This window comes from Eumetopias jubatus, unplaced genomic scaffold (assembly GCF_037043125.1).
Source record: "Eumetopias jubatus isolate StellerSeaLion01/CBP00866 unplaced genomic scaffold, mEumJub1_p1.0 scaffold_12, whole genome shotgun sequence".
NCBI classification, from domain to species: domain Eukaryota; kingdom Metazoa; phylum Chordata; class Mammalia; order Carnivora; family Otariidae; genus Eumetopias; species Eumetopias jubatus.
In genome coordinates this window covers 54,334,459-54,353,783 of record NW_028274818.1, presented here as the reverse complement: position 1 = coordinate 54,353,783, position 19,325 = coordinate 54,334,459, and the positions used below count along the sequence as shown (strand labels likewise).

General features: G+C 35.1%; 1 protein-coding gene across 3 annotated transcripts in view; it reads left to right on the top strand.

The window, feature by feature from the left end:
• The window catches only part of DNM3 (dynamin 3), a 575,404-nt gene that overhangs the window by 488,706 nt on the left and 67,373 nt on the right, over positions 1-19,325 (top strand). The window lies entirely within an intron of this gene.

The following is a 19,325-nucleotide window of genomic DNA, read 5'->3' as shown; positions in this document are numbered from 1 at the left end:
AGCATAGTTAGGGAAGATGGTCTTAAGTTTAGCAGGGTGATTTGTTTTTCCTTTTTTCTATGGAGAATTATTAGTGTTTCATCCTACCAGGTGGCCCACTTAAAATGGGCCTCATTGAATACAATTAGAATTGAAAAGAATCTGTTCTATAAGGGGCTGCCTGCATATTTAAACCAGCTGGAATTCATCAAAATTGCTATTCATAAGCCATACATATAGAATGTAAAACAAATGTGGGAAATCTTGCAGTTTAATTTGATGGAATGTGCCGTTATAGAATATGTTGAAGTCGTGGTTGGTATTGAAAATGTGTCACTTTATGAATTTATATCTGGATAGAACTGCTTATGACCCAAGTAATAATATTTAATAAAGTTAAAGTACTACAAGAAAAGTACAAGATAGACATTTGTGAGGAAGCAAGGAGGTGAATTCAATCCACTTTTTAAAAACAGCAGGTAGCTTATAAAATTAGTTAGAGATTTCTTATTCAAAGTAAAGGGTAATATTTCTACCTAATACTGCCACTATTAGAAAAAACATGTGGACAAAATATAAAAACCCATATTTTAGTTCTTATGCCATATGATGTATTTCAATTCTTGAGTAGTAAATATGTCTGATCTGGTCATTTACAGTGAGTTTCTGTCTAGAATTTCATGTGCTTCATCTCTTGTTTGTTTGTTAAGTACTATGAGCTAATTGTGAGTGCACTAGTAACTAGTCTGTGTATGCTGATGATCAGGGAACCAGCTACTGACATTTTGTGGGGAGTGTAATCCTTAGACTACTTGAAAAGCATTAATGATTTGCTGTGATTCACTGATGACTTACAGGGATTTGTAAAATTCCCAAAAGAAAACACTTCTCTATAGGAGTCATCCATTTATTGTGTCTTGCTTGGTCAAGTTCTTCTGGGCATATTCAGTTTAATAGAGTTTACAGATTTTCAGATAATTATAATGCAATGAGCAATAAAACCCCAAAAAGCTAAGCTGCTGCTCATAAGGGTACCTCTAGGATGATGCAGAAGATCTTCTAGAGTCTTCAGGCACCAGGAGCCACCATTTTGCATAATGAAAACTTGGTACAATGCTGAGGGGATATCTTCAGGTGCCATAGTGTCAGTTGACAAGTGTTAAAGATGCAAGCACTGATTGTTTGGGTTTTTAATTGAAGAGCGGCCACTTTGGAGGTGTTGGTATTTATTGCCCTTATGCCTTAATTTTTCATTGTTTATGTTATGAATGGTGAAAAAATATAATGCTAATACTTTTAAAATCTGATCATTATATGGACCATGTACTCTGGCACGAAAGAGCCTCCTGAAATCACAAACAGCACATCTGCATGCTATTTTCCTTTAGCTTAGAATTTCAGTATAAATGGAAAACACTGGAATACAAGCTGTGCTGTCTCCAGAGTAAAGATCTGGAGTCTTCAAAAGGAGAATATGAGATTCTTTTTCCCTCCAATTCTGGAATGCTTGTTCTGAATTGTCCCCAAGGCAACATACCTAAATTGTTGCCTGCCATATACGTGAGCCAGCTGTAAAAGGTGACTCATTTAAGACTCACAATGGCTAATTGTTTATTTAGGGAATGGCATTTTATTATTTATGATATTAACCAGACTCTAAAGAGAATGAAATCTGCTAATTAATGTTTCTTTAGGTGAGCAGTATGAATGGATTCATCTTCCTACATACATTAAATGCCGTGCACACACACACACACACACACACACACACACACACACACACACACACACACCCATACATTATATTCTGAGGTGTATGGAACAAGCCTACTATTCATTTTCTCAGTAACAACTAAGCTGATCTGCTTCAGCCACCTTTAGATTACACTTCGGGTTTGGCATCTAATCCTCTCAACTCCAAGGAAACAAACTTTCATGACAGATGCACATTTAGATTTGTATTCCGATGGAATGAAACATTCCAGGTTCACATTCCTCTTTGAATAATTGTATGTATTTTGTTATTTTTCCTTAAAAAGCAAGTTTTCCTTTACTGAGGAGATCACAGTTGTTAAAAAAAAATTCCTTTCAGGCCCATTACTTATTTTTCCTTTTGAAAATGTTTTTCTGTTGGCATAGTGATACTATAAATTGCTTAGGGTAGAGTCTGTCTCCTCCTTAGAGGGGTTTCCCTGAACCGTGGATTCCAAGTGCATGTCTTCATAAGGAAGACCAGAGTCTAGGACTTCATGAGTCAGTTTGGGGAATGTGAATGAATATATACAGAAATGGGGTATGGTCGGGGGAGGTTGTTTTTGTGCTTTTTCTTAAATTGTGGTACACAAATATAAGAATGTCATTTGCAGAACTGAGGCCTTCAGGTAAAAAGTTATCTCCATGTTTCTTGTCTTAGAAAGAAGACATTTAATTTCCTTATTTAGTTTGATGCCCTCTCTTGGTAGGCATTTCTAGGAATACAATAGACTTCTCATTTTATCTATTTATTAAATAAATATTTATTTTTTGTTAAATATCTTTGATATTAGGCAAATTAAAGGTAGAGAAATACTTGAAATAAGGAATAAAATTCTATAATAAAAGCTCTCAAGTGTCTTAATGATGTTGGTGCAGAAACATAAATGAAAACTAAAAAAAAGAAATCCTGATGAATTCAGAAATGAATGCTTCAAAAAATTTTAAGTTATGGGGAAAAACTACATTTAATCTTTCCTTTTCTGAATATTTTATTGCCTTTGAAAGAAAGATTCAGTCTTCTTAGAGTAAAGGATTCTTATATTTCTTCTGGCAGAAGTATTAAGTTGACCACCTTGATTAGAGAGAAAGAACATTTGAAAAAGAGAAATAGAACTGAAACATGCTAAAACCTTTTTAAAAAAAAACTAGTAAGTTCTGGTTAAGTTAAATGCAAAAATGTAATACATATTGGAGGGCTTTGCTGTTTAAGAAAAGAAAGGAAAGTCAGATTTAAACACTTGTTTTTACATTTAAAAAATACTTTGTCTAGTGATTTCCCAACATATTCAGCAAGACAAGGGGACATGGTTGGCCTCCATTAATGGGAAAAGCAGTTATTACCTAGAGTATTTATTTTGGGGATCCACTGGATTCTAGAAGTCATTTGCAAAGATAGAGTGTGCCAGATCAAATGTCACCAAAATATATCATACTGAAGAACGTAGATGTTAAATGCATGATAATTTGTCTTGTCTCTTATGCCAGGCCTTCAACTCCTAAATTCTTGCCCTTGGTTGAAGGTGAGAGACTACAGATAACACTGAAAACCCATCACCAAACCTGTAAAGAACCAGACAGTACCGTGTCATAATGTATATTTCCTTTCTAACATTTAAAATATGTGTAAGTGCAAATCAGAACATTCTAAGCAGTTTAGATATAGTCAGTTCAATTAGGGCTTTTTATTTTCTTTGAATAATGTATATGCTTTCCTTGATTTTCTTAGAGAAGCTTAGAAAATGTATTTCCCTGGGATTTAAGGAGAGTCCATCTGATTTGCTTAATTTATGCATAACCCAATAAGAATATCATTAAAGTGAAAAGAAAGGATGAAAACTTACTGGCCTCAAAGTGTTATTTTAGTTCCATGTGCATATAGAAATGAATTGTCTTGTCTCAATCTTTGCAACACCGATAAACCTTTGGTTCTTTTTTGGCAAACCTATCTTAAAAGACCATTGCCTAATGCTTAGTTTTTGACCCCCCTGACTTTTATCTTAATCAGTTGGAACAAAGGGCAGTTCAGTTGGGGCAGAAAACTTTGAAAGTGAGTTGCAATCTATATTATGTTTGCAAATTTATTAATCTTACCAAATAGACTCTATAAGAAAGCAAGAATTGATCTGTTGCTCAGAAAGCTCACAGTGGGTGATAGAATGGGGACTTCTGAAGGATTCTTGGGGCTTATTTATATATTTTATTTCCTCTATTGTTTTCAAAATAAGTGACTTCACTCTAGTTAATGAGAAATAATGAGAATAATTTTGTCTTACTTCGTAGTTTTTTTGACATAGTCTCAGTATTATACTTTTTAAAATTTTGATTCCAGTGTAGTTAAAATATAGTCTTATATTAGTTCCATGTGTACAATGTAGTGATTCAATATGGTGATTCAACAATTCCATACATCACCTGGTGCTCATCATAAGTGCGCTCCTTAATCCCTATTATCTGTTGGCTTCCATCTTCTTTTCCCTTGGTTTGCTGTTTTGTTTCTTAAATTCCACATGTGAGTGAAATCATATGGTATTTGTCTTTCTTTGACTGGTTTGTTTCACTTAGCATTATACTCTCTAGTCCATCCATGTTGTTGCAAATGGCAAGATTTCATTCTTTATTATGGCTGAATACTATTCCATTGTATATACACCACATCTATATCCATTCATCTATTGATGGACACTTGGGCTGCTTCCATAGTTTCACTATTGTAAATAATCCTGCAATAAACATAGGGGTGCATATATCCCTTCAAATTAGTGGTTTTGTATTCTTTGAGTAAATACCCAGTAGCATGATTACTGGGTAATTCTGTTTTTGATTTTTTGAGGAACCTTCATACTGTTTTGCACAGTTCCTACACCAGTTTGTGTTCCCACCAACTGTGCATGAGGGTTCGTTTTTCTCCACATCCTCATCAACACTTGTTTCTTGAGTTTTTGATTTTAGCCATTCTGACAGGTGTGAGGTGATATCTCATTGTGGTTTTGATTTGCATTTCCCTGATGATGAATGATGCTGAGCATCTTTTGATGTGTCTCTTGGCCATCTGGATGTCTTATTTAGAGAAATGTCTGTTCATGTGTTCTGCCCAATTTTTATTGGTTTATTTAGGGTTTTTTTGTGTGTATTGGGTTTTATAAGTTCTTTATATATTTTGAATACTAACCCTTTATTGGATATGTCATTTGCAAATATCTTCTCCCATTTAGTAGGTTGTCTTTTAGTTCTGTTGGTCATTTCTTTTGATGCACAGAAGCTTTTTATTTTGATGTAGTCCCAGTAGTTTATTTTTGCTTTTGTTTCTCTTGCCTCAGAAGACATATCTAGCAAGATATTGCTGTGGCCGATGTCAGAGAAATTAGTATCTGTCCTCTCTTCTAGGACTTTCATGGTTTCGGGTCTCACATTAGGTCCTTAATCCATTTTGAGTTTATTTTTTGTATGGTGTAAAAAAGTGGTCCAGTTTCATTCTTGTGCATGTAGCTGTCCAGTTTTCCCAACACCATTTGTTGAAGAGACTGTCTTTTGCCCATTGCATATTCTTGCCTCCTTTGTCAAAGATTAATTGACCATATAATTGTGGGTTTATTTCTGGGCTTTCTATTCTGCTCTGTTGTTCTATGTGTATGTTTTTATGCCAGTACCCTACTGTTTGGATTACTACACTTTTGCAATATAATTTGAAGTCTAGAATTGTGATACCAGTTTTGTATTTCTTTTTCAGGATTGCTTTGGCCATTCCAGGTCTTTTGTGGTTCCATAGAAATTTTAATATTGTTTGGTCTAGTTCTGTGAAAAATGCTGTTGATATTTTGATAGGGATTGCATTAAATATGTAGATTGCTTTGGGCATTGTAGACATTTCAACAATATTTGTTCATCCAATCTATGAGCATGGACTGTCTTTCCATTTCTTTGTGTCATCTTCAATTTCTTTTATCAGTGTTTTATAGTTTTCAGAGTATAGGTTTTTTACCTTTTGATTAAATTTATTCCTAGGTATTTTATTATTTTAGATCCAATTGTAAATGGGATTTTTAAAAATTTCCCTTCCACTGCTTCATTATTACTGTATAGAAATACAAAAGATGTCTGTACATTGATTTTGTATCCTTCAACCATACTGAATTGATTTATACATTCTAGCAGTTTTTTGGTAGAATCTCTTAAGGTTTTCCCATAGTATCATGTCATCTGCAAATAGTGGAAGTTTGATTTGGATGTTTTTTATTTCTTTTTGTTGTCTGATTGCTATGCCCAGGAGTTCCAGTACTATGTTGAATAAAACTGGTGAGAGTGGACATTCTTGTCTTGTTCCTGACATTAGGGGAAAAGCTCTCAGTTTTTCATCATTAAGTAAGATGTTAGCTGTGGGTTTTTCATATATAGCCTTTATTATGTTGAGATATATTCCTTCTAAACCTACTTTGTTGAGGGTTTTTATCGTGAATGGATGTTGTACTTTGTCAAATGCTCTTTCTGTGTCTATTAAATGATCATATGGTTTTTATCCTTTCTCTTATTGATATAATGTATTGATTGAATTGTGAATATTGAACCACTCTTGCATCCCAGGAATAAATCCCACTTGACCCTAGTGAATGGTTTTTTAAAATGTATTGTTGGATTTTGTTTGCCAATATTTTGTTGATGGTTTTTACATCTGTATTCATCAGGGATATTGGCCTGTAGTTCTCTTTTTAGTGTAGTATCTTTATCTGGTCTTGGTATCAGGGTAATGCTGGCCTTACAGAGTGAATTTGGAAGTTTTCCTTCCTCTTCTATTTTTTGGAAAAGTTTGAGAAGAAAATGTTTGATAGAATTTACCTGTGAAGCCATCCAGTCCTGGATTTTTGTTTGCAGTTTTTTCTTTACTGATTTGCTTTCACTGTTGGTAATTGGTCTGCTCAAATTTTCTGTTTCTTCCTGCTTCAGTTTTGATAGTTTATATGTTTCTAGGAATTTATCCATTTCTTCTAGGTTGGCCAATTTGTTGGCATATTATTTTTCATGATATTCTCTTACAATCCTTTGCATTTCTCTGGTGTTTGTTATTTTCCTCTTTCATTTGTGATTTTATTTATTGAGCGCTTTCTCTCTCTCTTTCTCTTTCTTCTCTTATTTTGATGAGTCTGGCTGGAAATTTATCAATTTTGTTGATCTTTTCAAAGAAGCAGCTCCTGGTTTCATTTGTTCTATCATTTTCTTAGTTTCTATTATCATTTATTTCTGCTCTAATCTTTATTATTTCCTTCCTTCTGCTGGTTTGGGGTTATGTTTGTTCTTTTTTTAGCTCCTTTAAGCATAAGGTTAGGTTGTTTATGTAAGATTTTTCTTGCTTCTTGAGGTTGGCCTGTATTGCTATAAACTTCCTCTTAAAACTGCTTTTGCTGGATCCCAGAGATTTTGTACCATTGAGTTTTCATTTTCATTTTTCTCCATGTAATTTAAAAAAAAATTTTTTAAGTAATCTCTACCTCCAACATGGGGCTCAAACTTACAGCCCTGAGATGAAAAGTCAGATCCTCTACCAACTGAGCTAACCAGGTGCCCCTCCATGTAATTTTTATTTCTTCCTTGATCTCTTGGTTGACCCATTCGTTGTTTAGTAGCATGTTTAACCTCCATGCATTTGTGCTCTTTTCCAGATTTTTTTCTTGTGGTTGATTTCTGGTTTCATAGCATCGGGTCAGAAAAGATGTATAGTATTACTTCAGTCTTTTTGAATTTGTTAAGATTGTTTTGTGGCCTAATATGTGATCTATTCTGGACAATGTTCTGTGTGCACTTGAAAAGAATGTGTATTCTGCTCTTTTAGGATTGAATGTTGTGAATATATCTGTTAAATCCATTTGGTCTAGTGTGTCATTCAAAATCTCTGTTTCCTTGTTGATATTCTGTTTGGATGATCTATCCATTGATGTAAGTGGGGTGTTAAAGTCCCCTACTACTATTGTATTATTATCAATTAGTACCTTTATGCCTGTTATTAACTGTTTTATGTATTTGGGTGGACCCATGTTGGGTGCATAAATATTTACAATTGTTATATCTTCTTGTTGGATTATCCCTTTTATATACTGTCCTTCTTTGTCTGTTGTTACAGTCTTTGTTTTAAAGTCTATTTTGTCTGATATAAGTACTGCTACCCCAGCTTTCTTCTGACATCCATTTGCATGATAAATGTTTCTCCATCCCCTCACTTTCAGTCTGCCTATGTCTTTAGATCTTAAATGAGTCTCTTGTAGGCAGCATATAAATGAGTGTTGTTTTTTTTAATCCGGTCTGTCATCCTATGTCTCTTCATTGGAGTATTTAGTCCATTTACATTCAAAGTAGTTATTGATCAGTATGTATTTATTGCCATTTTGTAACTTGTTTTGTGGTTGTTTTTTAGTTCTTCTGTGATCCTTTCTTCTCTTGCTCTCTTTCATGGTTTGCTGGCTTTCTTTAATGCTTATACTTGGATTCTTTTCTCTCTTTTTTTGCATATGTATTACTGGTTTTTGATTCGTGGTTACCATTAGGTTTGTATATAACATCTGCATATACCAGTCTATATCAAGTTGATGGTTGCTTAAGTTTGAGCCCATTCTTTACTCCTCTCCCCACCACATTTTTGGTATATGATGTCATATTTTACATCCTTTTATTTTGTGAGTGATTTTTACAGATATACTTATTTTCACTGCTTTTCTGCTTCCTACATTTTTTATTCTTATGGTCTTTCCTTTCCACTCAAAGAGTCCTCTTCAACAGTTCTTATAGGCTAGTGGTCATGAACTCCTTTAGCTTTTGTTTGTCTGGAAATTCTTTATCTCTCTTCTATTCTGAATAATAGATTTGTTGGATAGAGTATTCTTGGCTGCAGATTTTTCCTTTCAGCACTTTGAAAAGTCTGCTGATAGCCTTATAGAGTTTCCCTTGTATGTAACTATCTTCTTTTCTCCTGCTTCTTTTAAAATTCTCTCTTTATCACCCCTTTGGGCCATTTTAATTACTATGTGTCTTGGTGTGGACCTTCTTGGGTTGATTTTGTAGGGGATCTCTGCCTTCTATATCTGGATATCTGTTTCCTTCCCACAATAGGGAAGTTTTCAGCTATTATTTCTTCAAATAAATTTTCTGTCCCCTTTTCACTCTCTTCTTCTGGGATCCCTGTAATGTGAATGTTATTATGCTTGATAAAGTCACTGAGTTCCCTAAGTCTGTTCTCATTTTGCATAATTTTTTTTTCTTACACCTGCTCAGTTTGATTACTTCCTACTACTCTGTCCTCCAGGTCAGTAATTTATTCCTCTGCTTCTTCTAGCCTGCTATTTCTTACATCTAGTGTATTTTTAATTTAATTTATTTTGTTCTTCATCTCTGATTGTTTCTTTTTTATGTTTTCTATCCCTTGTTAATGGTCTCACTGATGCTCTCTACTCTTTTCTTAAGTCCAGTAAGTATCTTTATGATTATTGCTTTAAATTCTCTATCAGGGGTGCCTGGGTGGCTCAGTCAGTTAAGCATCTGCCTTTGGCTTGGGTCATGATCTCTGGGTCCTGGGATCAATCCCCGTGTTCAGCTCCCTGTTCAGCAGGGAGTCTTCTTCTTTCTTTCTCTCTCTCTCTCTCCCCCCCTTCATTTGCCCTCCCCCCAGACTCCTTCTCTCTCTCTCTCTCAAATAAATAAATAAAATCTTTTAAAAAAATTCTCTATTAGGCATATTATATATATATCCTTTTCATTTAGGTCTCTTGCTATGGTTTTGTCCTGTTCTTTCATTTGGGCATATTCTTCTGTCTCCTAATTTTGTCTAACTCCCAGGGTCTGTTTGTGTGTTAGGAAAGTCAGCTACATTTCCTGCTCTTATAAATAATGGTCTCATGAAGAAATCCTGTAGTGCCCAGCAGTGCAGTGTCCCCTGTTCACCAGAAACTCATGCTTCGGGGGTGTCTCCTATGTTTGTTGTATGTTACTTGCTGTCATGTCTCGGATGCTTTTTCCTTCAGTCTAGTCATCTGTACAGGCTTTCTTTGCTTCTTGTGGGCAGTGTTTGATCCCTAGCTGGATTGGGGCATGTAATTTTAACAAGGCACTCACTGGTTTGCTTGCAAAATGAGATCTATAGCTGCTGCTGCAGAGACTGGGGCTGTGTGGGGAGGGCAGGCAATTTTAAGAAGGTGCACCCTTCCACAGGGCCAATAGCCACTACTGCTGCTGCCAAGACCAAGACCTGCAAAACACTGCTCAGAGATTTGGTTTTGGCAAGATTTGCACTGGTCTTCTGGAGGAGGGAACCCGCCGAGTCCAAACTGAGGCACAGATGAGTGGGAAGGGTGGATCCACTGAAGTGCAGTGGGCAGGGCTTGGTGTAAGCAAGTTAGGTAGTGAGGCAGCTGTGTGTTTATGCTGGGGGTCAGGGGATGGAAATGGCACCTTGCTAGCTCCTTTGTTTCTGGAGGGTTCTCCCTGAAATCCCTGCCTCTCTGAGCTCTGAGATGAGTGAGTAACTCTCTCTCCCATATGCCCCAGGCATTTTTCAAACTGCTGCTTCTATACTGTATCCCCAAAGGCTCTTTGTTATGCTGTCTCTTTAAAGGTAGGGACTCAGCTTCCTATTGCTGTCTGAGCTCTCCCAGAGCCAAGCCCTCTGATTTTTAAAATTCCAGGCTTTATGGCTCACTGGTTGTAAGAACTCATGAAAAACTCGTGAAATTTGGCCCCTCTAGTTTTCAAAGCCAAATATTTTGGAGATTCGTTTTCCCCAGGTGGGTTCCCTGGTGTGATAATCTGTTTCTCTCCCTTCGCCACCATTGATTGAGGCTCCATGGCACCCATGGATGGTCTCCTGGAGTCCATTCTGGTCCCCACCACTCTCCTCCCTTTACACCCTCCTTGATGTGGCTTCTTCTCTACCTTTGGTTGTGCAGTTTGTTCTGCCAGTTTTCAGGTCGTTTTCTGGGTTATGTGCACTAATTGTGAGTGTTACCTAGTTGTATCTATGGGGCAAGGTGAGCTTAGGGTCCTCTTACTCTGCCATCTTGGCCCCCTCTCAATAGTCTCTCTGACAGTATTTTAAACATCTTTTTGTATGCTGATATTTTTTAATGGAATTGGTTTTAATGGAAATTTTTAATGGATATTTTTTAATGGAATTGGTTTTAATGGAAATTTTTAATGGTTTAAATTATTTATTTACTTATTTGACAGAGAGAGAGAGAAAGACAGCGAGCACAAGCAGGGGGAGCGGGAGAGGGAGAAGCAGGTTCCCTGCTGAGCAGGGAGCCTGATGCAGGGCTCAATCCCAGGACCCTGGGATCATGACCTGAGCCAAAGGCAAACAGTTAACCGACTGAGCCACCCAGGTGCCCCTGAATGGAAAATTTTTATACCTCTCTTTTGAAAATATGTTATGATCAAGTATGATTTTAGAAATTCCAGTGTGATAAGTTTTGGGTTGAAATTTAAGAACTTACAGAAGCATTTTTATCAAAAAGTATAAATTAAGTTTTTCTTAATTTATCTTCATGTGATTATCATACTGTATAGTGAAATCATACCAGAATCATTATAGTTGTAAGAGTTTAGAATTTTTCTCCCTATCTTTGGCAGATCAACTGGACAAAACTAAAGTGAAAAAGAATGTGATTATTTTGTGAGAAATAAAGTTGATTCAAAAAATAGGTGTGTGTTTATTTTTTAAATATATAAATATTGGATATCTGATAAGCTACAAAAGTTATAGAAAACTAGATATACATAGCAAACTTTAAGTGTAAAAGCTGATCTATTCAGGAAAAGAAAATGGACTCCAAAATGGATCCAAATGGAAATCAATACTTAACAGACTGTTTGGGATATAATAACAATGAAAACACTAAACTGGAAACACTGTAAGATAGAGCCAATGCTATACACAGAGAAAAACTAATAAATTTAAATGGAATTATTATTTTTAATTGAAGTAAATAAATTTAAAAGGTTGGAAAGTGAGCAACAAAAATATCTAAAGAAAGAAATTAGTGATTAAAGATTAATGAATTAGAAAATAATGAAAGAAAAATATGAGAGCTTAAGCTACATACAAATTTAAAGCTTTTGTATGGTAAGAAGACAGTAAACAGTTAAAAAGGCAAATGCCAAATTAGTAAAATATTTCAGCATGTATGACACTCAAGGGATTAAATATCCTCAAAATGATTAATTTAAGACAGAACCTATTAGGAAAAAAAGAAAGCTGACCAAATCAATAGACATTCATTTAATACTATAAAAGAAAGAAAAAGGACTGCTATAAAGTCCAGTTTCATTAGCAACCAAGAATTGTAAATTAAAATAGCCAGGTATACATCATTTTTGACCTTTCAGGTTATGAGAAATGTGAAAGAATGGTCATGATATGTAGTAATGAGGAAGCTGTCCTTCTTGTGTACCAGATGTGGCAGAGTGTATACATGGCCCCCCTGGAAGGTGGCCAGTTTAGTGTTGTGTATCGAATGCTTTGGTTATATGCCAACATTTTGGCCAAGCAGTTCTACTCTTAAACACTTATTTTTATCAAATAATTCAATAATTGTGCAAAGGTATATGTTCAAAAATCACTTTGACACATTGTTCACAGTTACCAGTGTTTAAAAACAGCATCAATATCTATCATAGATAATTGGTTTAGTAGAGTATGGTACGTCAATGAAATGCTTTGAAGCAATTTTATTTTTAAAAATGTAAGTATATATTGACTGCAATGGAGATTTTCATGATAAATTAGCTGGGAAAAAAAACCCATCATGAATAACATAATTCCATTTTTGCTTTAAAAATTTTATACAGGATATTTATATTTATATATTTGCACATAGAAATCCTGAGAAGATACACACCAAAATGCTAATAGTATAGGCAGTTTTAATAAAATTTTGTTCCTGTATCATTTTCTCATTTTCCTTGATACCTGTCTTTTGTGCAGTTTTCAAAAAAATGTTTTAAATAAACCTTAGACCACTGTAACACTGTATGTCAACTATGCTTCAGTAATAAAAATTTTTTTAATGAAAAAGAGAACGCTATTTAAGTGGAGGATAGTGAGAAGAAAGGAATATAAAATGTTTAAAATAATATTCAGAAGGAAAAATATAGAACATAAGTAGATTAAACTTTATAGGAAAGTCAAAGATAATAATATAAATAATGGAAATTAAGCACTCTACAAATGTGGTATAATTGTGTAATCCTATTATTATTATATTTGTAGTGAATATGTAGATTTTGTTAATTTCTTTCCCTTTACTGTGTCTGTACAAATATGTTATTTTTTTTTTCACTGAATTACATATTGTTGAAGGATCATGCTATGAGACTCTGACGCTTACATCCCCTCATCACCTGTGGCTCTCAATAGTGTCTTTGTTTCACATGCTCCAATTCCATGGTACCCAGCCTCCCCATCTTCCTGGACCAATCCTTCTTCCTTAAATTCCATGTTTGTACCTGTCAGCACCATTGCCCACTATGACGATGCTGTGCATAATGTACAAAAAATATATATATTATCTGAGGATAAGCAGGGAGCCATTTCATGGCCTAATTTCTGGCCCAGTATCTTCTATTATTTTAAGACTAATTGAAGTTTAAAGATGATAACATATAATATGAAGCTAATGAAAAGAATTCTGCAAAATATAAATCCAAAAGTTGATTCATTTACCTTGAATTCATTCATTTATGCATTAAATGTATAATCTGAAAATTGGAAAGCAGATGACAGTTGAAGTCTTGGGATCAGAATTATAGTCTCTACTAAGAAATGCTTCTCTTGAGGAGAAAAAAAAAACGCAAAAACCTGCTTTTGGTTTGAGTCATGCTGGCTATTGAACAATATTAACTGTGTATTTGCTAGGTACTCTACCAGACACTCTCGTTTAAGCAAGAACTAAACAGATTAAGGCTAGTGACCATTAAAACCAGTGACTTAAATCTAAAGATTGAGCCAGGTTTATATAAAAAAAAGAAGGCTAAAATTGAAATGACATTTTCAACATATATGATAGGCAGAATTAATATTTTATTTGCCAAAGTTTAAAGATTTCTTAAAATTAATAATAAAAGACAGTAATAATAACAAATGGGAGCAGGGTTCATAGGGAAAGTCAAGATCCTGATGTGGCAGTCCCAAGGAAAGATGATGGCTTGGGTTAAGGTCACAGCAGTGGAGATACTGAGAAGTGGTTGGATTTGGGATATACTTTGGTGGTAAAGCCAATCTTTTAAGATTTACTGATGGATTAGACATGGAAAGTGAGAGAATGAATAAAATTTAAAAAGATTATTGAGTCTTAGACAACTGGTACATGTTAGTGACATTTAAAAAGGTGAGTAATATGGGGAAAGGAGAAAATGGGATCGGTCATATTGTTCTGACCATGTTAAATTTGGGATGCCTCAGACACATCAGTGTTGAGTCAGGATAGGCTAGGTTCTACTGCTGCAACAAACAGCCCTCTAATTTGTAGTGTATGTGTGTGCACATGTGCGTGCACATCCACATGTTTCTGTATGTGTTTATATGCACAGAGAAAAAGGTGTAGGAAATGGGTTGGAAGAAAAGTTTGGGGTATTTGTAGCTTTTTTAGACACCCATGTATTAACTGATATGTTAATATACTCCTATATTATTTTTATAAACTTAGAAATCCAATAAGGTAAGGAAAATCTTTATATAAAAACTGTTTTCAAGTGGGGAGGGGAGGTGGGAAGGACAATAACATTTAAGGAGGCTGAACAAGTGGGTATGAGGCACTTCATGAGAAGTTAGAAGGCCATTTGAACATATGCCTGAACTCAGTAAATGGTAATTGTTACATAAAAGCCATACACTTGTATATTACAAATTAAACAATCTGAATAGATGGAGCCCATAGACAGGTATCCCAGAATGGAACCTAAAATAAGTCACTTATTTAGGACTTCTTTTTTTTTTTTAAGAAACTGCGAAGAGGGACTAGCATATTTTAACTTATGACTGTCTTTTTTTAAAGCATTTTATTTTGTTTGTCCCAATTTAATGCATATTATTTTAGTACAAAGTTAGGAATGGATTTCTTTTAATTATTGGGTAAGCAAAATCTAGTATACAAAGTTCTAAAAAGAAAACAGAATAGTATATAAATAAGGCTTTAGGAAATATATTCCGTTGTGTACCAACTAACTGAATCAGCCCTAAATTCAAATACTAATGTTCTTTAGGGCTATCTAATTGTATAACAAAATGGAATATTAAAAACCAACTTTACATAATAACAACACACCTTCTGCAGCATATATTGCTATTTCTGACAAAATTTTAAGTGAAGAAAGTTCTAATTGGGGCGTTTTCATTTTAGTCATTTCAGTAATTAGTCATTAGTCACACAATTTTTTTTTTATTTTACGTGGCTTCAAAGAGAATTGGTGACACTTTAAGGAATTAGGCGAAACAAAACAAAAATAAGAATCTGGTGCAAAGAGCAAAATATAGCTTTAAAAAAAGGCTTAACCTGTTGAAATCTTTCTATCACTACAATTATTCCCTCATATAAGAAACCGGGAAAAAGTGTTATTTCCACTTAGCTCACTGGTTCTCAACAAGGGATGATCTTGCTCGCCGGGGGACATTTGGCAATATCTGGAGACGTTTTTGATTGTCAGACTGGGGAGGCACTACTGGCATTTAGTGGGTAGAAGCCAACATCCTATTATTTACAGGACAGCCTCCATAATAAAGAATTATCCAGTCAAATGTATCAATGGTGTCAAGGTTGAGAGACCCTGACCAAGCTTGAAGTAAGTATGTAAGATCCCCCTATACTAAAATCTAACCTATGAAGATTTAAACCTCTGATCTTCATTAACTGAGCCCAATTTACTTAGGATTGGTTGAAGACCTGGAATCCGTTCAGACTGCCAACTGTGAACACATGCAGTCCACACTGCCCATCATGCCTCACCAGTATCTGCTTCCTTTGAAAAATATTCCCTGTCCTTTGATTTGCTGGTTTGCCTTACAAAGTCTGACAATAACTGAAGAGATTTGCATACTTAGACTTGCATACTTGGTCAAGAGGTTCAGGGTCAAGGATTATGGGTATTACAAAGAATTGCCTTTACTAACACTTTTTTGTGAACATACGTCTTTCATTAAATAAGTAAAACCCAATTTTTAATTTTTTTTAAAGATTTTATTTATTTATTTGAGAGAGAGAGAATGAGAGATAGAGAGCATGAGAGGGAAGAGGGTCAGAGGGAGAAGCAGACTCCCTGCTGAGCAGGGAGCCCGATGTGGGACTCGATCCCGGGACTCCAGGATCATGACCTGAGCCGAAGGCAGTCGCTTAACCAACTGAGCCACCCAGGCGCCCCCAAGTAAAACCCAATTTTTATAAATTTGGGTAACTTTTATGTGCTTCCGTTAAAAGCCAATTTCAAAATTAGAATTCTGTGAAAACAGAAAAATTAAAATGTTTCTATATTTAAGCATTATAACAAGATATAAAAATAGACTCAGTTAGGTAGAGTTAAAATCTGAGCCTTTATCAAGAAAAACCTTTCTAATGTTCCAACCTAAACATCATCATTCAGCCCTTTCCACATGGTCCAACAATTCAACTCACAGATTGTCAAAGAGGAAACTTTCTCGACCAAAGTATGGAATGTATTGTCTACAAATCAATTTTTTTTATGTCACTTTAAGATGGCCAGTACACCTAGACCCAAAGGTAAGGCCACCCACATCAATTTGCTCAGCTCATTTAGAGGTAGAGTTTTTTAGGTATTGGAATATCAACCTAGATACTTTGATTTTCCTCAAACGTGACAAAATTACTGGAGTCAGTTGTAGAAGCCAAGTATGAAGGCTTTTTAACAATTTTACATTTCTAATTCATGTGGAGTGCTGAGAAGTTTATAATTATGATGAATGATAAAAGTGTTAAAGTATACAATTTATGGTATTATATAGATTTATAGAATATGAATATCACATCAGGGAGTGGTAGCTGTCTAAGTTTCAGCTTGGATTCTGTAAAATGGCATAGTTCTTATGGTCCTGGAATAGATCTTTAACAAAGACACTGTATTACAACTGCTTAATAAATAGGAAGTCCTCCCAGATGGTGAGAAAGCAGTATATAAATTTTAATACTAGACAGAGAACATTAGGCACAGATTTGACAGAACAGAATTTTGTATATTGGTAATTTGTATAATACGGTGTATGGTTAATTCATCTGTTTCTTATTTGGTTATTGTCTGTCTTCTTAACTGTACTTCAACTGTGCTTCCCCCAATGGTTTTGTTAACTTATTATATCCCTAGAACATAATAGGTAGTGAGTAAATATTTATGGAACCATGCAATGAATGAATATAAATGGAAGAAACAAGCCAGAAACTGTGAACTTAGGTTTCATTGAACTATAGTTTCAGGGGAGAGGTAGGTGACAGGGCAAAGGAGGGAAATTGGGGAATGGTAGGAATAGGGAAGGGAAAGGGAGTGACATTGAGATGGGAAAAATAGCTTCCAAAATCTCTAGCCATTAACCTGGTCACCATGATTGGTCCATCTGAAATTACTGTAACCAATTCTCCAACATACATTTAAATGTTTACATTGCCAGACGGCTTACACACCTCACTCTTAAGAGCTAGGCACAATAGAATACTAATAAAATTAATTATTGGGCTTTTTTCCCAATATGTGTAACTTAAATCTGATTGAGGTTTACTCTCAGCTCTATCAACCTATTTTGTACCATGGGAAAAAGATCTCTTTATATCTTAATCTTTTTTTCAAAATAGGGATAATAACAGTGTAGAAGGAAAACTCTCAGAATTGTTTCATTTCCTTCGCTCTTGTCCCTGCGTTCCCAGTTCGAGGGATGGTCCCCCTCTCTGATGAGGCCATCTCTTTAGCATATTTTAGGACTTTGCTTTAATAAGTAATTTCCATGCTCTTGGATTTTTTTTAATTTAAACATAGTTGACATGCAATATTACATTAGTTTCAGGTGTACAGCACAGTGATTCCACACTTATATGATTATGAAGTGATCACCACAATAAATATAGCTACTATCTGTCACCATATAAAATTCTTACAGTATTATTGACTATGTTCCCTATGCTATAAATTGTATCCTGGTGTCTTATTTATTTTATAATTGGAAGTTTGTTTGTCTTTACCCCCTTCCCCTATTTTGCCCATTTCCCCATCTCTCCTCCCATCTGGCCACCACCAGATTGTTCTATCTATGAGTCTGTTTCTGTTTTGTTTTGTTTTGTTTGTTCATTTGTTTTCTAGATTCCACATATAAATGAAATCATATGGTGTTTGTCTTTCTCTGTGTGACTTATTTCCCTTAGCATAATACCCTCTAGGTCCATCCATGTTGTCACAAGTGGAAGATTTCATTCTTTTTTTATGGCTGAGTAATATTCCATCTTTATCCATTCATCTATTGTTGGTTACTTAGGTTGCTTCCATATATTGGCTATTGTAAATAATGCTTATATTAACTTTTTGAATTAGTGTTTCATTTTCTTTAGATAAATAACCAGAAGTAGAATTACTGAATCTTATGGTAATTCTATTTTTCATTTTTTAAGGAACCTCCATACTGTTTTCCACAGTGGCTGCACCAATTTGCATTGCATTCCCACCAACAGTGCACAAGGGTCCCCTTTTCTGCACATCCTCACCAACACTTGTTATTTCTTGTCTTTTTGGTACTAGCTGTTCTGACAGGTGTAAGGTGATATCTCATTGTGGTTTTGATTTCCTCTTGGATTTTCATTCTGTTTCCTTCTACTAGCTTTATCTCCCCTGCCTTTGTATACATATAAATATATATGTGTGTGTGTGTATACATATATATATTCTGTAACTGGCTTTCCCATTCAGAAAACTGTTTGTTCCTCTTTTTCCCTTCACCACCAAGTATCTTTAAATTAGTTAATTTAATCCTCACAACAATCCCATAAGACAGTGGGTCTCAACGGGGGATATTTAGCAATATCTGGAGACATTTCTGACTGTCACAGTTGAGTTGGGGGGAGCTACTGGCATCTAATGGGTCAGGGATGTTACTAACTAAACATCATTTATATAAGGCTCAGAACTAAATGTCTAAATGTCAAGAGTACTGGCTGTTGAGAATCCCTGCTGTAAAGTAAACATTATCTTCTCCATTCTAGAGATGAAGAATATGAAGCTTAGTAAAGGTAGAAGACTAGCCAGAGATCACATACTTAATAAGTCGACTTTGTGCAAGTTACTCCAAGTCTCCCTCTTCATTTATTAAATGGACCTTGATGATCATCTCTACCTCACAAATGAGCTAATCCTTATGATGTATGTAGAACAGTGCCAGGAACAAGGTCGATTCTGAAAAGGTGTTGGCTATCCTCAGTATCATTAGTTTTAATACTTGCATGGTCTCTTACGCTTTGTTGAAGTGCCATGGTTCTGCACCCAAGAGTTGCTCTGACTTCCAATATCATTCTCATTCTCCAAATATCATCTGTTTCCAAGCCTACTGTTTACAGGGACCTTGCTATTTGCTAACACTC